The 19,333-nt window shown below is 41.1% G+C and overlaps 1 protein-coding gene across 7 annotated transcripts in view; it reads right to left on the bottom strand.

Moving 5' to 3' along the window:
• Nucleotides 1-6,434, bottom strand: part of LOC104139699 (Golgi membrane protein 1) — a 43,634-nt gene extending 37,200 nt beyond the window's left edge. The window contains exon 1 of one of the 7 annotated variants that reach the window (XM_068924497.1): nt 6,219-6,434. The gene's annotated coding sequence lies outside the window, so the exon portion shown is untranslated. Of the gene's footprint in view, nt 1-4,528; nt 4,601-5,769; nt 6,173-6,218 lie in introns of those variants that run through there. The other 6 variants (XM_068924501.1, XM_068924503.1, XM_068924498.1 and 3 more) reach the window with 6 other exon arrangements.
• Between the last annotated feature and the right edge of the window lie 12,899 nt (nt 6,435-19,333).

Genomic DNA, 19,333 nt, shown 5'->3' with positions numbered 1-19,333 from the left:
TTCCAGCAGGTCAGCCCCCAGCCTGTACTGGTGCCTGGGGTTATTCCTCCCTAGGTGCAGGACCCTGCACTTGCCTTTGTGGAACTTCATGAGGTTCCTCTCCGCCCATCTCTCCAGCCTGTCCAGGTCCCTCTGAATGGCAGCACAGCCTTCTGGTGTGTCAGCCACTCCTCCCAGTTTAGTATCATCAGCAGACTTGCTGAGAGTGCACTCTGTCCCTTCATCCAGGTCACTGAGGAATAAGTTGAACAAGACTGGACCCAGGACTGACCCCTGGGGGACACCACTAGCCACAGGCCTCCAACTTGACCCTGTGCCATTCACCACAACCCTCTGAGCTCGGCCATCCAGCCAGTTCTCAATCCACCTCACTGTCCACTCATCCAGCCTGCGCTTCCTGAGCTTGCCTACGAGGATGCGATGGGAGACAGTGTCAAAAGCCTTGCTGAAGTCCAGGGAGACAACATCCACTGCTCTGCCCTCATCCACCCAGCCAGTCATTCCATCATAGAAGGCTATCAGGTTGGTCAAGCATGATTTCCCTTTGGTGAATCCAGGCTGACTACTCCTGATCACCTTCTTGTCCTCCACATGCTTAGTGAGGACCTCCAGGAGGAGCTGTTCCATCACCTTTCCAGGGATGGAGGTGAGGCTGACAGGCCTGTAGTTTCCTGGCTCCTCCTCCTTGCCCTTTTTGAAGACTGGGGTGACATTGGCTTTCTTCCAGTCCTCAGGCACCTCTCCTGATCTCCATGACCTTTCAAAGATGATGGAGAGTGGCCTAGCAATGATGTCCGCCATCTGTTTACTAACAGAGTAAGTAACCCTGCTTTGACAAACCAGCAGGTACTGCTTGCTTTTGAGCCTTGGGTTGTTTCTATGGAACAGCACATTTTAAGAAAAAAGTGGGGACAAAGGGCAGTTGCAATTCTTTCTGAAATAGGCTGTATCTGTTCTGTCAGAAGAGAAAATCTGGTCTTAATGAATGTATTTGCACCTAGCTCAACAAATCCTCAAACTCCACTGGGAGCCTTCAGCATAATCTGTAATACAAATTGCTTTCTCGCAAATTGAGATAAACTTTTTTACTTCTTGCACTACTGCAGACAAAAGCCAGAAACAATAGCACAGAAAATCAAACAGACAGCAAACACTGATGCATTGCAAGACACTAACTCAATATGAAATAGGTGGATTTACTATTAATACATTGTACAGTCTCACAAGGTGCATGCTCTTAAATAAATTAATTTATTTTTCCCTATGGATGCAATTCACAGCTGGTATTGTATTTAAAAATTAAAAATGGTAGCAACTCTCAAAAGGTATACAGGAGGACATATTGCAGGGGGAGAAGATAATGTCGGCAGCTAGCAAGAAACAGAGATCTTGATTTTACTACAAGACCAGGACTCAACCCTTCAATAGCTCACCTACATTTAACGTGCACACGCACCCAGAGCAAAGCCTCCTCTGAAACATCCTGTTGCTGGATTCAAATTAAGATACAACTGTTTCTCCTCTTTCCTCAGCAGGGAGTGCACAGACTGCCAGGACTGGTAAATATTTCAAATCTGTTCGTTCATTTGAAACAGTTACGTGCATTTATTTACAGTTGGGGACAGGGCATATACTGAGCCAAAAAGTAAAACGTCGCCTCCTGAAAATGCTGCCTTCTTAACTCAGGCTGCAGCTTCTGCAGCAGCTGGCTGGGTTGCAAGTCCATTACTTCATGTGCGTACACCATGAGTGTGCGTACACACACACATATGTGTAGGTGTACAGGTCCAACACCCAAAGCCTCAGTTTCTTGCTTAAGCAAAATTCAGCCAAGGAGCAAACAGACACATGCTGCAGAGCCCCTGTGGACATCCATAGGGCCACATGCAACAGAGGTAACCTCAATGGAACAAGCAAAAGGGGTGGGGGGACGCATTTCTGTTGTAAAGCACAAAACCAAGACACACTAGATTAAAAATAATACACATTCATGTACAAATTGCCAATATATAAAGCAAAGAAGCATGGAAACATATACATCCTTTGCACAGACTGCTTTCCTGCTGTCCCATCTCAAGAGGAGTACCCAGAGAATTACACAGCCTCCTCATCTTACACAGATTCCCTGAAAACCAAGAACCACAGATCTCCAAAGTGACAAAAATGAGAGGTAGACAACAGGGATCATCAGCATTCCCACATCAGCTAAGAACAAGATAATCCATTTCTCTGTGCTTACCAGAATAAAAGACTACATTTCATGAAAGATTCCAATATAATTTTTTTCTTTAAAAAAGTCATTTGTATCCTGTTCTTCCTTGTAAAAATATTAGTCAGTACACTTGAAAACACTGTAAAATTACTAAATATAATACTGCAAGATGTATTGCATCACTCCAAGTGTTATTTGAATGAAACAATTGATATTTTTCTCCTGGCAGTTAGAAGTAGAGAAAGCAATCAATTTTATTAGCAATAATAACTTGCACTGGAAATAGCTACTGGACAAATATATCAGACTAGCTATTCAGTTTGAAAAGACTCTGAGGTAGAGCAACAATACTGTGCATAACAAGAATGATTAATTCACCATGTGCCTTAAAACACAGGTTTGAAACAATGTTTAAGGAATGCTGATAAACCTTCCCAGTGCACAAACTGAGCAGCCTAAGTGACTCTTCTGGTGTTTTCAGTTATTAAATAAGCAAGCATTGATCTCACTAAAGCATGTTTGACTTCAATACATTTTCCCCTCTAGAAAAATCCAGTGTTGTTTGCGCTTAAATAATTTCTGTTAATTAGAAATATGCTTTTATACTTAACAGAAGGACAGGTAAAAGGAGGAAGAAAGAGAAGGAATATTGAGTTAAAACACACAAAAAGATAGTCCATCTAATCTAAATAGTACAGACCCAAAAGATTACCTCAATTGCAACATTGATATCTCCTTCTTCATCAGTTAAAAAAAAACAACCAAACAAAAAAGTAAATAAATTTTTTTAAAAAGTCAATCAGATAGCAAATATTTGTGCAACCACTCTTCTGGAAAAAGGTGAGGGGTGGGGGGAGAGGAGATAAAATGAGTCAGACAATTTTATTTTTAGTTTCATATACAGTTAACATGAAAGTGATCACCACTGAAAAACAAATGTAATTGCTCATTTTCCTTCATGGCTAGATGTTAATGACAAGTATCAGCATTCATAATTACACTGTCTCGATCGAACTAGTTATAGCCAATAACAATCTTCATGATTTTAAGGGTACACTGACTACCAACAGGGATCAGAAAATATGTCTAACAAACTGTCATAAAATGCATCACTCAGATTTGCTGTCTTCTAGAGCAAGAGTGTTTGGGGGATTTTTTTTTAGTTGTAAATTCCAGGAAAAAAATAACTAAACAAGTCAAAACAGGCTTTCTCCTCCTAGTTATCTTTTATAGGAATCCACAAACTGCAGGCTGAAAGATAAAACACTTTCCTAAAGCATCTAGCAACAGCCACTTTTCAAAGTTCAGTACTTTGGACAACCAGTTTGTTTCAAATTGGCAACCATCCAAAGAAAATTTAAACACAGATGCTGCAGGATGTCATTGAGTCACTATTTGTTTAAATTATCAAGTTACTCTTTTTTACAGGGAACAGGAAAAGGAGTAGCATTTACAGCATAACAGGTTGAACAACTGCATTTTCATCATTCTCAGAAAAAAGCATCATTTGATACCTCTCAATTCCAATCTTAGATCTTTCTGTTCTAATATATCTTAAAACATAAATACCAGATCAGAAAAGTATGAAAATACTGAAAAAGTGTATGCGTTGAGGGAGAGAGTGATTGCTACCTTACTCCACTAATTATTTTCCAAATCAGGGAGTATATCTTTCCTCTTTTAACTGACTACTTTACAAGAAGCTAATAAACAAAACTCACTGATCACCCACAATATGCTATATCTTATTTAATGAATTCTAAAGAATGTAAACAATAATTTACATGTTATATTACATTTAAATACATTTAAACCCCAAAAGGTTTGTAGTTAAAAAGATTCTAGAGGTATTGAAGGTAGGTGTCTATTCTGATGATAGAAACTATATAATCAAAGGCAGCTTGACAAAAAAAAAAATCTTCTAAAATATCCACATATAAGAGTTCTGAAACATGCTCTCTAGCTATACTTGTAGACAACACTACTACTACCTGCAAAAGTTATGTATTTAAATTAAACAAAAAATTATACATGAGAAGGATCTTAACGAGTAGTCAGAGTTAAATTTATCTTTAAGAAAATAGTTTGTTAGGTATTTTCTCCATACTATGTGAATTATCTTGTTAGCATCGCAATTAAAAGTACCCACACATAATCTTAAAAAACAAGATTAGGAAAAGGAGTAGAATAGATTTAGATATGCAGTGAGAAAAATCACAAAATTGCTACAGTTTCTCCACCCCAGTAACACTACATGTATTATCTTACTGGAAAACACCCAAACCTCCCCTTAGGAAAAAAAAAGTTTACAAATACCTCTTCCTGAGCAAAGTGCTGTCAAGATGTAAGATGAGGGGTCATTTATAAAGATTCATCCCAAGATCAAGGTTAATTAAAAACCTGAACAAATATTCCCATCTTCAAGTTTTCCAAAAAATCTAATATATGCAAAGCAAGGGGCATCTCCTGATCAAGGTTCAGGAAATAAAAACAGTATTTATTGAGTATCCAACAAATGAACTGAAATTTCTGAGGAGGTGGGGAAAATGCTTTGTCAAGCAAAAGAAGGACAGTCTCCAAAAGCACGGAATAATGAAAAAACAGAAGCTACCAATCAATTGTAAGATGAGAGATCTTTACATGTCTGTTCTCAATGGGCTACACAAAACTAAAAGAACAGAATCAAATGAACTAGAGTTCAGAAAAAGAAAGATGAATAGTTTCAGATACTGTTATTGCCCTCTGTGATTTTTCATATCATTGTTATTTTTACCCTCTTGTGAATATCAAGTGTTATTTTGGTGTTAACATGCTTCTGTCTGTGTGAAAGATCCAAGCAGGGAAAACTAACTGACTAGAGAAGCTAAGTGCAAAATAAGTTGCCCTCATTTCTCCGTCACTGAAATCTTAGATGACATTCATACACAGCAAGTAGGAAGTTTTTGAGTGATGCCAAGTTGACAAAGTCCTCTTGGTGTATCCAGATGGTGTAGTCATTCGCTGCTCACTCTTTCCAATTTAAACCCATTACTCACTGCCGATAACTCATAGACACCAACATTTCCAACGCTTTCTCTCAAGGCAGATCTAAATAGGGAGCGCATCCACCAGGTTTTCTCCCCCCACCAGCAATAGGCTGGTTTAACCAACTGAAACAAGACCAAAGGAGGAAGAGTGACAGCTCAGATGAACTTGCGCGGTTTTCTTAACCTACAAGATGCACTTTGCCCGTTTCTGTGGGTTCAACTTTAACAACCGCTCAGTAGCAACCCCACGCCAGGCCCCGGCCCGGCCCCGGCCCACAGGGACGGGTGGCGGCGTCCGCCGAGGCAAGCCAGGCCCCCCAGCCCGCCTTCACCCCCCCGCCACGGCCGAAGGGAGGGGCCGGCCTTCCCGGAACGGGACGGGGCCGTGCAGCCCGCAGATCCCAGCAGCCCCGGGCCGCCGAGCGGGCGGGCCGGACCCCGTGGGCCCCCAGCGCCCGCCCTGGGCCGCCTCACCGCGGGCGGTCGCTCCGCCGAAGAGGCCGCGGCGCCGCTCCCGCCCGGCCCCTCCGCCTCACCTGCGGCAGGCTGGGGACGGGGACACGTCGTGAAGCCGCACCGCGCGGGGGGAGGCCGCCGGGGCCGAGCTGGCACCGCTCCCCGCTCAGAGCGGGGCCAGCGGCAGCGATGGCGGGGACGCGGCGCTCACCTTGCTGTGCCCCTGGCAGCGCCTCCCGCCGGCAGCCCCGCAGCGCAGCACGGGGCGGGGAGGGCAGCCGCTGGCGCCGGTGGCCGCTGCTGCTCTGCGGTCCGCGGCACCGTCCATGAAGGAGAGCGGGCGCTGCCGACGGCCCGGCCGAGGCGGCGGCGGCGAGCAGCAGCGCTTCGGGCAGCCCCCCCCGGCGGCTGCCCCCTGCCTGCACCGGGCCCGGCGGCGACGTGCCCGGGCGCCAGGTGCGGCTCTCCCCTGGCCTCGGGACGCGGACAAAGATACTCGAGGAAGTTCAGTGCCCGCCACGTACCTGCAGCGACGGCGCTTGCTGCTGGATGGACGGGTCCTCCCCACACAGGACCGCGTTACCCCGCGGCACCAAAGCGGCCGCTCTCAGCCCCGCGGCGCACAGCGGAGCGCACCGGTGCCCCTGGGGCTTGTACCTCCGCCGTGTCTCTCCGGTAAGCCACCGGCAGCATCAGCTCGTGTTTCTTCCTGGAGGTGGTGGTTTTCCTCCGAGTAGCTCGGGCAGGGTGACGTGCCCAGGGGAGATAACTAGCAGTTTAGCTGAGCTCCTCATTTCCAGGCGTGACCACACATCTTGGAGTTTCTGGAAAGCTACGGGTGGAAAAAGCAGTGTGTCCAACATCAGGGGCAAAATAAAACTGAAAAGTATATTTGTGGTAACAGCCAGATGGATAACGCTTTTCTTAGTTCAAAAATGTTGGAACAAAAAATATTGGGCAACTACATTTCTTCCATTATTATTAACCCAGCTGAATGCTTTACACCATCTAGTTATGAATATTGTTTCTGTGTGTTAGCTTTTGTAAGTGGAATGTAAACAATCAGAGGGAAAGCCAAGTATAAAAACTGCTGTAACGTAATTTGCAGGCTATGAAATATGCAAAGGACTCTAAGCATCTTTGGCAAAGCAATTATTTTGAGATTAAATATCCTAGTTTTTTAATTTTTTTAAGGAAAAGTGGATCCTTTTTCAGCAGCCCAGCACATCTAGAGTTATGACTAAAAACAAGGTTTCAAATGGTCAGAGAACTGAATTGCTTGTGAGATTCATAAAAACACAATGAGACTCAGAAAATGGCTCATTCATCTTTGTCATTAAGACAAGATGTTAAAAATAAAAGCTAAGAAAACTATTCATTAGGAATTATTGTGCAAACATAAAACATGAGGACTGTCTGCAGCTGTGATCATTGATTGACTAAATTTTGCCCTGCTTGCTTACAGACAGCTAAAAGTTCTGGAGATGTAACCCCATTATTTTCCCAGTCTTAGGAGGCTGTGTTGAGGAGCAGCAGCTCTGTCCAAAAGATCAGGGAAAAAAGCAAAAATATCATTTTGATATAGAAATACCTTATAAGACTGAAAACCCTATTGACTATAAAACCTATATTTAATAGGGAGAGTGAAGGTTTTATTAAATCCATCACTGTCTGCAATATGGATCCAAGGAGAAGAAATTAACTTACCAGAGTTGAAAAGTACATCACTATGCAGTTTGCGAAAAGTGATTCTAAGAACATTTAAACACACTGATGATGATAAAACTAGTTCAAAATATTTATCTGCAGTCATTACTTACCAGTGTTTCAGAAAATATCTGTAACTGATACTCACAAAGAGGAATCTGTGAAAAGCTCAGACACCGCAGAAAATGGTTCCTATGTAAAAAGCTGCTCTATTTATGCTTCATAGCCATCATTACTTTCCTTATAAATTAATACTTTAAACTAGAATTAAAACCCATCTTGTACAAAAATTAGTAGAATATGCAACATTAAAGTGTCTTTTTATTTAAAAAATGAATAGCCATGTATTTTAACAAAGACCACAGAAAAAATACAAGTTTTGTGATGTTGTCTTTAAATATAATTTGGTTTTGTCTTTAAATGTGGTAAAGCAAAGAATTCTTGAAAGAAAACCACACATTTTTGTTTAGAAGAGCAAAATGGATAGCACACAGCAGCCAGACAACTCAACATGAGTTCTTGTTATATATGCACAAGAATGCTGTGATCTTTAAGAATGATATTCTAGCACTTCTTTGGAGATAGTAAGAATGCACTTCTAAATGCATTAAACTGCAATAAAGTTAAATATCTCAGCAAGATCTGTTAGGCCCAGTACTAGAAGTGATAAATTTAATAATGGATTGTTTGTATGGGCTTCACAAGACAGCAGGACCCTCAACCCGGGACAGAGCTGGAGTTGAGAATGAAGCCAAATTTGTACTTGAGAACACTATACTAGAGCTGTGTGTTAGGGACTTAACTGCTGCCAAAATATTGTATCTGAAGAGCATGGTCTAGAAGTAATGTAATTTACAGAAGCTTGATGGAAGTAGGTCACCTGCATAATTTGTATCTACAGTCCACAGATATTTGTGAAAATTAAAACTACTGATTATGCTGAAGTAAGAAAATTAGACATGTATTGAGATAGAGGGATTAGAAGTACCCAAATCTGTAAAATACCAGTTACTTATGAGATTAACTGGAAACACAGCACTACATATGTGGTCATTAAGATATGCATATATATAGCTGGCATAATCAGGGAAACCAGGATGTGTTCACATGGGAAAAACAAAAGTCAACACAACAATTGTAAAAGGACAAATATTGTTTTATCTTTGTAGGAAACATTAAAACTGACTGTAGTGCACATTTTTTAAATGCTAAGAGTTACCACGTGAAAGATAACAGTATTCACGACAAGCTTTTATTAAATGGGTCTTTGTCATATTGCTAGGACCCTGCATGGAAACTTTACCATAAGCAGTAGGTTCTGATAGATGTTAAAATGTCCCTAAAAAAATACTTGAGGTACAAAGTACTTTGCAGCTCATGTTATGGAAAGAGTACATCTAGTCTTTCTTAAACTCCTGGACGAATAGATCAGAAGAGTTAATACATGTGAAAAAATTGTTCTGAAATGTAGAAGTACTATGTCTCCAGGGAGTAACTGACACATAACTGCTTGACATGTCCAGTCTACTGTTTTTAAATATTACCAAGCCAGTGTTATGTGTCTGTGCTTTATGTAGCATTTCTGCTATTTCCATTAATGCAGAAAAAAGTACCTCTTTCTCTTTTCTATTTTAGAAAATATCCTTTCTAATTTTGCACTGCCCTTCTCTTATTAACTGAAGCACAAAGCTGCAAATTATTTATATTTCTAACACATGGGAAAAGAGTATTTTTAAGAACTATGCCTATAAAGGCCCTTCTGGAAGTACATCTCAAACATAGAAAGTGTTTTCTTTTCCATGGTATGTATGCAATCTTACATGTATTCTGAATTCCCTAATGCCTATAAAATGAATTGTAATTGTAATGATAAAATCTGTTGACCACACAAGTAGCTCATCTCTTCTTTGATCTGTGTTGTTTATAAATATGCATGAGAGACATGGATGTAGCCTTTACTTCAAATTCCATAGCTCTTTGCCTATGTGTAAGTTAGTTTGTATTGTTAAATCATACTTCCTTGCAGACAAGAGAGAAAAATAGACTTCTTAGTGTCCCTTGCAAAACTAGCATTTAGTAACCTTGATCCTGAGGAGTTCAATCACAACTCTTTTTGTTGTTGTTTTTTTCTCTAACCTTCCTGTTCTAGTCAGAACATCTTTTCAGGATCAAAGGGAAAAAAGAGATATTAAAGGACCAAGCTTAAATACCAGTGCTTCACTGTGCTAAAGGTGCTGATTGCGCTTTTTGACCCTGACAGACTTGTTGCTGTGCTCTTCACTTCCTCTCCAAAGCAAATTGAGAAAAAGGGAATCAGCAAATCAGTCTACATGCATGTATATCTTACCTGAAAAGTCTACCGTCCTCTACTAGTAACTGAAATAGGTCTAACTTCTTCAGATTTCCTTATCAGGTCCTATATCCCAGTCTGTTTTCTGCTTCATCCTTAAGGATCCATTTTCAATAGATCTTTTGATTTTTGTATACTCTTTTACCTTTTGTATAGGGAGCAATCCTCAAAACTTTGCAGAGAAATAGATTATCTTGAACCATTTCCTGCCAAATGATAAGCTAAAACAATCCAAGTCTCATTAGCTTTTCACTAAAAGCAATAATCAAATCAGAAAAATCTAAAATGTTCTTCTGCTTCCTCAAAGTTACTGAAAACATTGTGGTAGAACACTAAAACCAGTCATGAGATCATGCTCTGGAGACCTATAACCAAAGCACTGTCAGAAGGTCACTATCAACCAGCAAAGGCACAAAAATTCAAACTACTAGAGAAAGACATTAGCCACGTATTGGTGGGAGTAGAGTCAACTGCTTTACCATACTATTAGTCCTAAAGATACCAAGCAACAGGAATATAAGTCCCCAGAGCATCCAATGAAATTCAAGATGTAACATGTTCCCTTTTTCCTATATAGGATTAACTTAAATTGCCAGAAATGCCTCTTTACTCTTGACAACACTTACCACGCAATATCATGCATTGTAGAGTTTGAGGATCCCACCTCTGAGGGTGTGATTTTCTTGAGCATCTGATCTATAAACTGAAGAAATCAAGTTTTGTACTCTGAAGACCCAAAAGTCTTATAAAATTACAAAAAAGAGTTAACACAAAGGCATAATGTGGGTGGAATATGTATGGCATAAGTGGGGTGTCTCTTTTTTTTTTTTTTAATGTTAGTAAGTCATGGTCATACACCAAAACCAGATGGGCTGAGATGCTGAAGGCAGCTGTTGGGAGATGGACAATCTCCCCTGCCTCCTGTCTCCCTCCCTGCCTCTGAAGAGAGGGCATCTAAAATCCAGGGTACACACCTCAGAGGTGCTGAGCATATTACAAGGTAGGAAAGACCACATTTGCATATTTCTCAATAGTAGACAAAAAGGAATATGAATTTATATCTTCTCTTCTGCACAATGTGTAAATGCACACTGACCTATGTGTACATTTAGGGTCTGATTTTGTACCAAAGAAACTTATGGGCTGTCCAGCCACTGGCTATCATCCTATGGCCTGCATGTTACAGGAAATACATCTTAATGATCTCATTTGGCCTTGAAAACATATATCCAACAAATCTTCAACTGAAATGAGTGCAGGCTGAAGCCCTGAATAAAACTTAACCCTTTCACAAACCAATTAACCTACATAATGAAAGCTTTGAAAATCAGTTACGGTGAACATTTTCTAGTATTAATACTGTGAAAATGGACATTACTATTCACTATTTAGTTCAAGTAGCATACATAATGTTCTGGGTTTTTTAATTCTCTTACTCATTAGAAACTGGATTTAGGTACAGTGCTTTGTATTGAGCTGGAATTCAGTTGCTAATTAGAAATGGGAGTAATTATGTGCTCATATAGGAATTAGTATCAGGTAGTGTTTTCTACTTTCATTTTAAAGTAAATCCCTCTGAGTATTTCATCAGGATTCTAACCAGTCTCTGGGTTTGCAGAGACAGAAACCTTCTATTTAGGTAATAATTCTGTCATGTTAAAAACAAAACAAAGCATGCACAAACAAAACAAGAACAACAATTAGAAAGCAAGGAACAGTTAATTTGCCACTACAATGGTTTTCAGAAGAACTGTCAGCTAAAATCAAACTGTGGTCCTGCATTACCAAAGCCCAGGCATATTATTACAGATTAATACCAACGGGTTTTCTTTGCCTGTCCCAGCCTTTGTACAGTCTCCCTGAGTAACCTTGTATGCTGGCCCTGGGCATACCTTCTGCAAATGGCAGTGTCATACTCACTTCATCAGCTCTTGAGAGTTTGCCTCAAAGTATCAGCCCCCTTGTTTAATTGCACAGCCTCCTTTAGAGAAAAAGCCCGATATGCTCTGATATGAGAACATAGCCCTCATGGTAAATGTGGGCTAGCTGTAATAATTACAGTTAGGCAGGCTGATCTTTCTAGAACAAAATCAACTTCTATTAATCATCTGGAAAAGCAGTAAAAAGCCAAGTTGGCAAAGAACGTGTTGGCTTTGAGAGCTGGATAGTTGCCCAGGTTCCTCACCAGATTATCTGTCAGCTTCACTGCATGACAACTTCCTGTCCACCTTGTTTCTGTCTCTTTGGTATGTTGGCAGCTTCCCTGACCTGCTCTGGGAAACAGGTTTTTCTTCATATGATTTCTCTGAAGGTTGCTTCAGGGGATCCATTTTTTAATGTTATTCTTCAATACTGGTTGCTGCCATTTTCCCTGAAAAAGCAATACCCACAGGCAATCACTGTATTCACTCTTGATAGTTCACTCAAGATACCTATGTAGCAAAGGTTAGCTCATTCTTTTCTCTTCTAAAACAACATATAAAAAGTGGAGGAAGAGGAGGCACACACCACTATTACAAAATTAAAATATTACAAAATGACTCCCTTATTTTCAAAATTTTTAGCTTCCATATGTGTAATCCAGTAAGAGGAATACAACACAGTCTTTCCTATGTATATTATACTGCTGGATGGATTCCTGTGATACCAGCTGCATATGCAGTAAAGGATGCCAGATTTACAAGCATTTGCAGCAACCTTGTGCATAGATGTATGGTCACATACACAGGTCACAGGCCGAGCCTGTTTTTCCTTGAATATGGACTGCTATTTGCAACACTGGCTATTCGACTGAATTTCAGGAAGTGCAAGTTCTATCCTTACCTCTGCTGCGCACAGTCAAAACAGAAGTCAATCCCTCTATGCCTCGATAGGTCAGAATAATAATGCTTTTTTCACCTAATAAGGGCACTGAGAGGCTTAATTTATTAGGGAGAACACATGGCTAGTCCGATATAAATGCACAAAGCCAGGTAAAGGTTACAAAAGCTCTCCCCAGGTCTTGAATGTCCACCCAAGAAACAATGATCTTGATCTGTATTTTCTAGAAAAACCGTCAGTGACACAGAGCTGCAATTCTGCAGGGAATGGCAGTGATAACTAACATGATAACTAAGCACGGTATTGGCTAACATTCCTCATTTCAGCTTAGAGGAAGCTATAAAGTGTAAAGATCAACTTATCACTGCTTTGTGCCAGGGTTTGCATTGTGTAACAGGATATGGTAACATATAATAAAGTGCCTGTGTAATTACCTGTCAACCACAGTACTTTGCTCTGATGATGCATCTTGGTACAGGGGACTGGTCTCTAGAAAGTATAGGCTGATTTACACCTCTTTATATAAACTCTGCACTACTTTGTACACAGTATGTATTCTGTGTATGCAGGTGTAGGGAGGAAAGAGAAACAATGATAGAGGGAATTGCTAGAACTGGAAATACTGGTGGGAAATTGAGGATTATCCAGTAAAGCAGTCTATCTATGAATGCAGGAGTATTAGCAAGGCAAAAGAAAAAATATTTTATGTTGGCTTTACAGAAGTTCAAAGCACAAGTTTCATACCGGGGTATTCGTTTAAGTGAAGGCAATTCTGTGTTTGCTGGGACTGGTGCCTGGGAGGCACAAGTGCCTGTGTGTGAACCTGATTTGCTATCTCAGGGGTCACAACAGGGGGCTAATAGAGAATAACAGCCTTACAAGTGATTTAGCACCAAGACAAAGCAAAGCATTTCTGCCACGGCTGCCCATGCTTGTGCTGAAACTGCTGCCAACATTAACTCTCTTGCTACATGAGTCAAATCTCCTTTGCCACCAGCAGTTCAAATATAGTATTTACAGGATGCCACTGAAACTGAGAAAAGGGTGATTCTGCACTGCCAACATGGCAGCAGGAATACAATACCTTTGGAATGTGTGATAATAACAGTATTTCCAGCTTTTGCACTGTAATAATATGGGTCACAAATCTGAAGGTTCAGATTAGGCATAGTTTTTGTGGCATTCTGCTTCTACAGACTTGCAAGAATTGATACCACACAACAGGCGCATTTTCATAAAATCCAGTGATTTTGCATCACTCTCTTATTTGAGGGGACAGAAGTAATTAGCGAATAAAAATGCAGTGTATGAAGATAGCCACCTGATGATAGCAACCACATAGTATGGGTATCATCTGTTGAATTTCTCAATTATATGGGATTTCTTGAAACCATTAACACTTACACATCTGTTTATACACGAGAACTCAATAGAATGATCTGTAAAAATACTACATAAATTGTGAGAAAACTGCTCAAGCTCTGCTACACCAAAAACACCAATGAGAACCATCTTCCATGGTCACTCTGCTCGTGTTAGCGGAACATACCCCTTATGTCCATTCTGACAAACAGGTGATGTTTATACATCAGAGAAACAAAATTAGAATGTTTGCAAAACTCAGCAATATGGTTGATTTTTGTATTCAATCAACTGATTGTTGTATTGTCAGATTTAATCTAAAGGTCAAAAAGCCTCTGGTATTTACTAAACTTTTGCCTGGGAGTCTCTGCATAAAGGTTGAAAGAGTGAACAGTGAGCAGGGGAAGAACTTTATGAGGACATTCATCCACTACTCTATGGCAATATCATCTACTCACCACAGCAATAGTGAGACACTGGCCTCTAGACTGTTCTAGGCAAACATGTAAAAATATGCCCTATCCCATAGAAAAATAAATACATAAATTCTAATAAAATACTGTAGTTTGTTATGTTCTAGTGACCCTGATTTAAAAGCTATAAGGGATGGATCTTTCCCTACAGTCACAATCTCCCTGAGCACCAGATCAAGGTAACCTTTAGGAAACATAGGCTTCCAAAATCGAGTGCATGTATAAGGGAGAGAGCATCAGACCTTTTTGGAGGTTCCTTGGGCCTGCATGAGGTGAAGCTCAAAAGCTTACATCTGCGTGGATTATCGCCAGTCTAGGTCAGGTGACAAAACCCAAAATGGTGGACAGGCTGCCTTGCCAGCGCTTTAATGCTATGCCATCATTGCCATACAAATTACTGTTATTTGTTTCTAGAGCTTCTTTGTTTAGGAACTGAGACACTGACAGGAAAGAAGATGCTAGATTTTGAAGAATTCACATCTCTGCCAGCTCTGCACAAGGATGGCCATGTTACTTTGCCTAAGTGACCCATGCTTCTGAAACACTGATGTTTTGCATCAGATCCATGAGATGTCATTTGAGATCACTATGGTTTGTATGCAAAGTATGTAAAATTAGCAGCTTTTGTTTCTGTACCTGGAGGTAAATGGCTGTAAGTTGCTAAACTCTAAGTTCTTCTCAGTCCTGATGCTCTCTTGGGCTCTCTAGGGGACTGGAGCATCTCTCCTATGAAGAAAGGCTGAGGGAGCTGAGCCTGTTCAGCCTGGAGGAGAGAAGACTGAGAGGGGATCTCATCAATGTCTACAAGTATCTGAAGGGAGGGTGTCAAGAGGATGGGGCCAGACTCTTCTCCGTGGTGCCCAGTGACAGGACAAGAGACAACGGGCGCAAACTGAAACACAGGCAGTTCCATCTGAGCATGAGGAAAAACTTCTTTGCTGTGAGGGTGACTGAGCCCTGGAACAGGTTGCCCAGAGAGGTTGTGGAGTCTCCTTCCCTGGAGATATTCAAAACTCGCCTAGACGTGATCCTGTGCAATGTTCTCTAGAGGACCCTGCTTGAGCAGGGGGGTTGGACTAGATGATCTCCAGAGGTCCCTTCCAACCTCTGCCATTCTGTGATTCTGATCTCCACCTCCTCCCATGATATGATAGTAGCAGCTGGTAACGTTGTAGTGGAAGTATATATCCTCCCTGACAAGATCCCATCAGTGCCTCCAGGTTAAATATGCTCTGTCTGGATTCCTTTGTTGATTTCTGAATAGCAATGATAGTAGTGGAAGTAGCAAAGATACTGACTTTATTATAGATAATCCTTTGCTTCTGCTTCTACCAACTCCTTTGTCATGACAGAAATAAAGGCACATCTGCACCTGTCTTCTCTTCACCAGATATTTCTGCCACAGGGGTATAGTTTCCAGTGAGAAGAGCTATTAAGTTTAATATTGTGCTCCATCTTTCCTTCAGAAGATTAGATGATTTCATTGGGACAAGTGATACAGAGAGAAGCAGTGGTGGAAAGAATAATACTAGCAATGATAGGATGGAATTTGCATAGGAAACAGTAGGCAAAGGACTAGTTGGAGCAGCAATGATGAAGATATGCATGGTGCAGAGATGCAGTCCCACTGATGTATCTTGGAAGAGGAAGCAGCACTACAGTTGAAACAACTACGTGTAGGGGCTCTGCTATCTTTTGCCTGCCTATGGCATGCTAAACCTAAATCCTGAAATGAGTTCATACTCCTTTGCATAGCCATGGACTCCTTTAGATCTACTGGTAAACCGCGCATGAGCATCATTCATGAGATGGCTGCCCTACAACACAGGGGAACACATATGGCCCAAAACAGTCTTGGAGCTCATCAGATCTACGTGCCATTCACTGCACCACCTCGATTAGCCCTTTGTGGCCAACCCCTGTAGAAGTGCAGTCAGAGCTGGCCCTGATCCAACATCCATAGCCCTTTATAGACTTGAAGGCTCTAAAAATAACGCAATTGAAATAATACACTCAAAACCAGAATGCGACAGCCAGCTGGAACATAGCTCAGCAAAGACCATCTCATCCAATGCCTGAGGAGCAATTAAGTGGGGACTAATTGCATTGATCATTTCTCTTCCCTGATTGTATGAACATAATTTTTAAGAGTCTAGGATCAGCTGCAAGTACAAGTGATTACACATCTGAGAACCATTTCCCAGGCTATCACTGACAACAGACTTGTGCCTGCCCCAGAATACTCCAGGACGTAAGGACAATGCAAACATGTCACTTTTTTTGCAACAGCTTCTCAGCAGCGCTCCAAGTCTGCAGACCCAGTGTTGGACATGATCTGTGTGCTGCTCTCCCCGTTATTATTCTCCCACCACACAAAGAAGGAATTTTCCAAAGTATTTCAACAAAACAACTTAGCAGAAAAATAAAAAGCATTAAAGAAAATAACCATTTCCTAGCTAGACCTGTAACTGCTACTCTCCTACATCTACTTTCCAAGTGGTTGCCATTTCAGGAGGGAAGGAGGATTCAGGCCATCTACATTCAAATTTAATCACTCCCCTATCTCTACACAAAGCAACCCCTGAAGCAATTGGAAGAACAGCCTAGCAGCTGTTCTTTTGTGAATCTCACTGTCTCTGCTCTGATTTGTGCCACATCCCCTACTCCTGCCATGCTTCAGGCTCTAGCATTTTTTCAGAAACATGCAGCCTCTTACTTTAAACTATGCAATCTCTTAAGAAAACAGAGAGGGACTTGCAGCTGCATTACAAAGAATTTATAACTGTTGGCTGTGACAGTCATTCACATGTAGCCCCATGCATGCTACTCTGACAATGCACAAGGCCCTTAACAATCAAGGGAAGCATAATTTATATCTGCTTCAGGGCAATACATGTTTTACAAGGTATAATAAAAGAGACTAAAGGCAAGAGCTCTTGAATATTGTTTCCAGCTGTGATACTGTGTCCATCTGACCTTGGGAGATCAGACTCTATACTTAAGTTTCCATACATGAATTTGTTCTTTACAGTGTCTCTAATGCTTTTTAGCTGGTGAGGTCAGTAACTGACCAATGTGCATATGTGCACCATGCATACAACACAACTGAAGTTTTAGAGAACAATATCAAAGAAAACAAGTATCTTATCAAGATAACACTAACAAGACAGGAATATTTACTTGCTATGCATTGGGAAACAAACAAATGTCCATTACCCTGTAAAAGTTCTTGCAACTTTCTCTTACGCTGCCCTGTTTGCGCCCACAGCCTGAGTTGCCATGTGCCTGTTTCTGAGAGCTTGAGGATAGCCAGTAAAATCCCCACTGAAGGCTTTAAACAGGTAGATGAATGCAGAACATCATCATTGTCAAGCATTACTTAAAAAAATTATTGATACAAAATACAAATAAGAGCTTCTTCTCATTTGCTTTCCCTCCACTAACTTCTCAAAAGACTTACAATAATTTAACATGTTTTAGCTCACCCATTAATTTTAAGCATCAGAAATAACGACAACCTAAGCTGACCTCCTTGACATTAAGCAATCCTTGTTTTGTCCTAGGAAATCTTCAAAGACCTCAAGAAAGTTCATCTTTCCTGCAAATTACAGTGAACCATTATGATAGTGCTACCACTGAAACACACGCGCTACCAGTGCTGTTTCCTTTTGTTTTTACAGGCACTTGTTTTAAGATCTACATACGCTTTAATCTGTGTTACAAATTCTACTCCAGCAGTGTGAAGTGGTCTAAATAGAAATGAGATTCACATTGTGAGTGCATTACTATGTGCAGGAAGAGAGGTGTAGAGTCTGCATTATCATTCTGTAGATCACTTTGTGGGGGAACAACAGGTTTCCAGTGTAACAAAGCCATCAAGCTTGTGATGCAGTCTCCAGGAGCTGTTAGAATATAAAGCAGAGTCTTGCCTTTGGACCACATTAAAACATCTCCTTCTTTTTAAAGGAAACATTTCTATAGTAAATTTCTATTAATCTCCTTCAGCTAATACCCTTTTGCACACTATTTTTCAGAGGCAGTGCTTTCTCCCAGCAGTACACGTCTGGGGAATCAAGCTACACGTCCTTTCAAACCAAAATTCTATAGCAGGGACAGCTTTTATCAGAAAATAGCTAGGAAACTCAGTGAATAGTTATCTTTCTCAAGTCAGAAGAAATTCATTTCACACTTCATAGTTCTAATCCAAAGTTCACCGAAGCCTGTGGGTTTTCATTGCCTTTGATGGGTTTCAGATCAAGTCTTTAAAAAAGTAACATGAAGTAGTACACCACCACCTAGCTGCAAGCCTCTGAGTGGGGATACTATAAAGCTGTGCAAAGCACAACCCAGCTGAGGTTTTCACTCAGCTCTTTCCCACATCCCTTTATGCTTCGGAGAAGAATCCTTTACAGCTTTAGAGTAAATCTGAAATCCTTACATAACTCTCACCAAGCGGGGTTTCTGTGAGAATGACTAGAGGTGGGTAGCTAAGGGAGCTTTAGCCCTCTTTCCTCACATATCTTCATAAATGCCATCTAGTGCAGCAGGGCTCTATCCATGCTTGATATCTCATCCATGCAAAAATGACTATCCTCATCTGCTGTGTTTAACAGTCACATATATCTCCAGGGAACGACAAGACAGAGAAAGAGCACAATTAGGCAACTACCAGCAGTAGAGACCTCAGAGCAGCCTGGAGAGCAGAGTCATGGGCGTTATGGGCACCCATAAAGAGGGGAGTCTCTGTGGAGAGGCAACACCTCTAAGGCTAATCAAAACTGACAACCAGGCAAGCCAGAGATGTTGCTAACACTTAGGGATGGGGCTGTGAGTTTGGCAGAGAGATCTTCTCTCTGATCCAGACTGAGGGAATCCTGTTGTAAAACAGGAGAACCTATTGGGTCAAAGGAGAAGGGATAGCAAGAGG

This window comes from Struthio camelus, chromosome W, assembly GCF_040807025.1.
Source record: "Struthio camelus isolate bStrCam1 chromosome W, bStrCam1.hap1, whole genome shotgun sequence".
Classification (NCBI taxonomy): Eukaryota; Metazoa; Chordata; class Aves; order Struthioniformes; family Struthionidae; genus Struthio; species Struthio camelus.
This window is presented reverse-complemented; position numbering and strand designations above follow the sequence as displayed.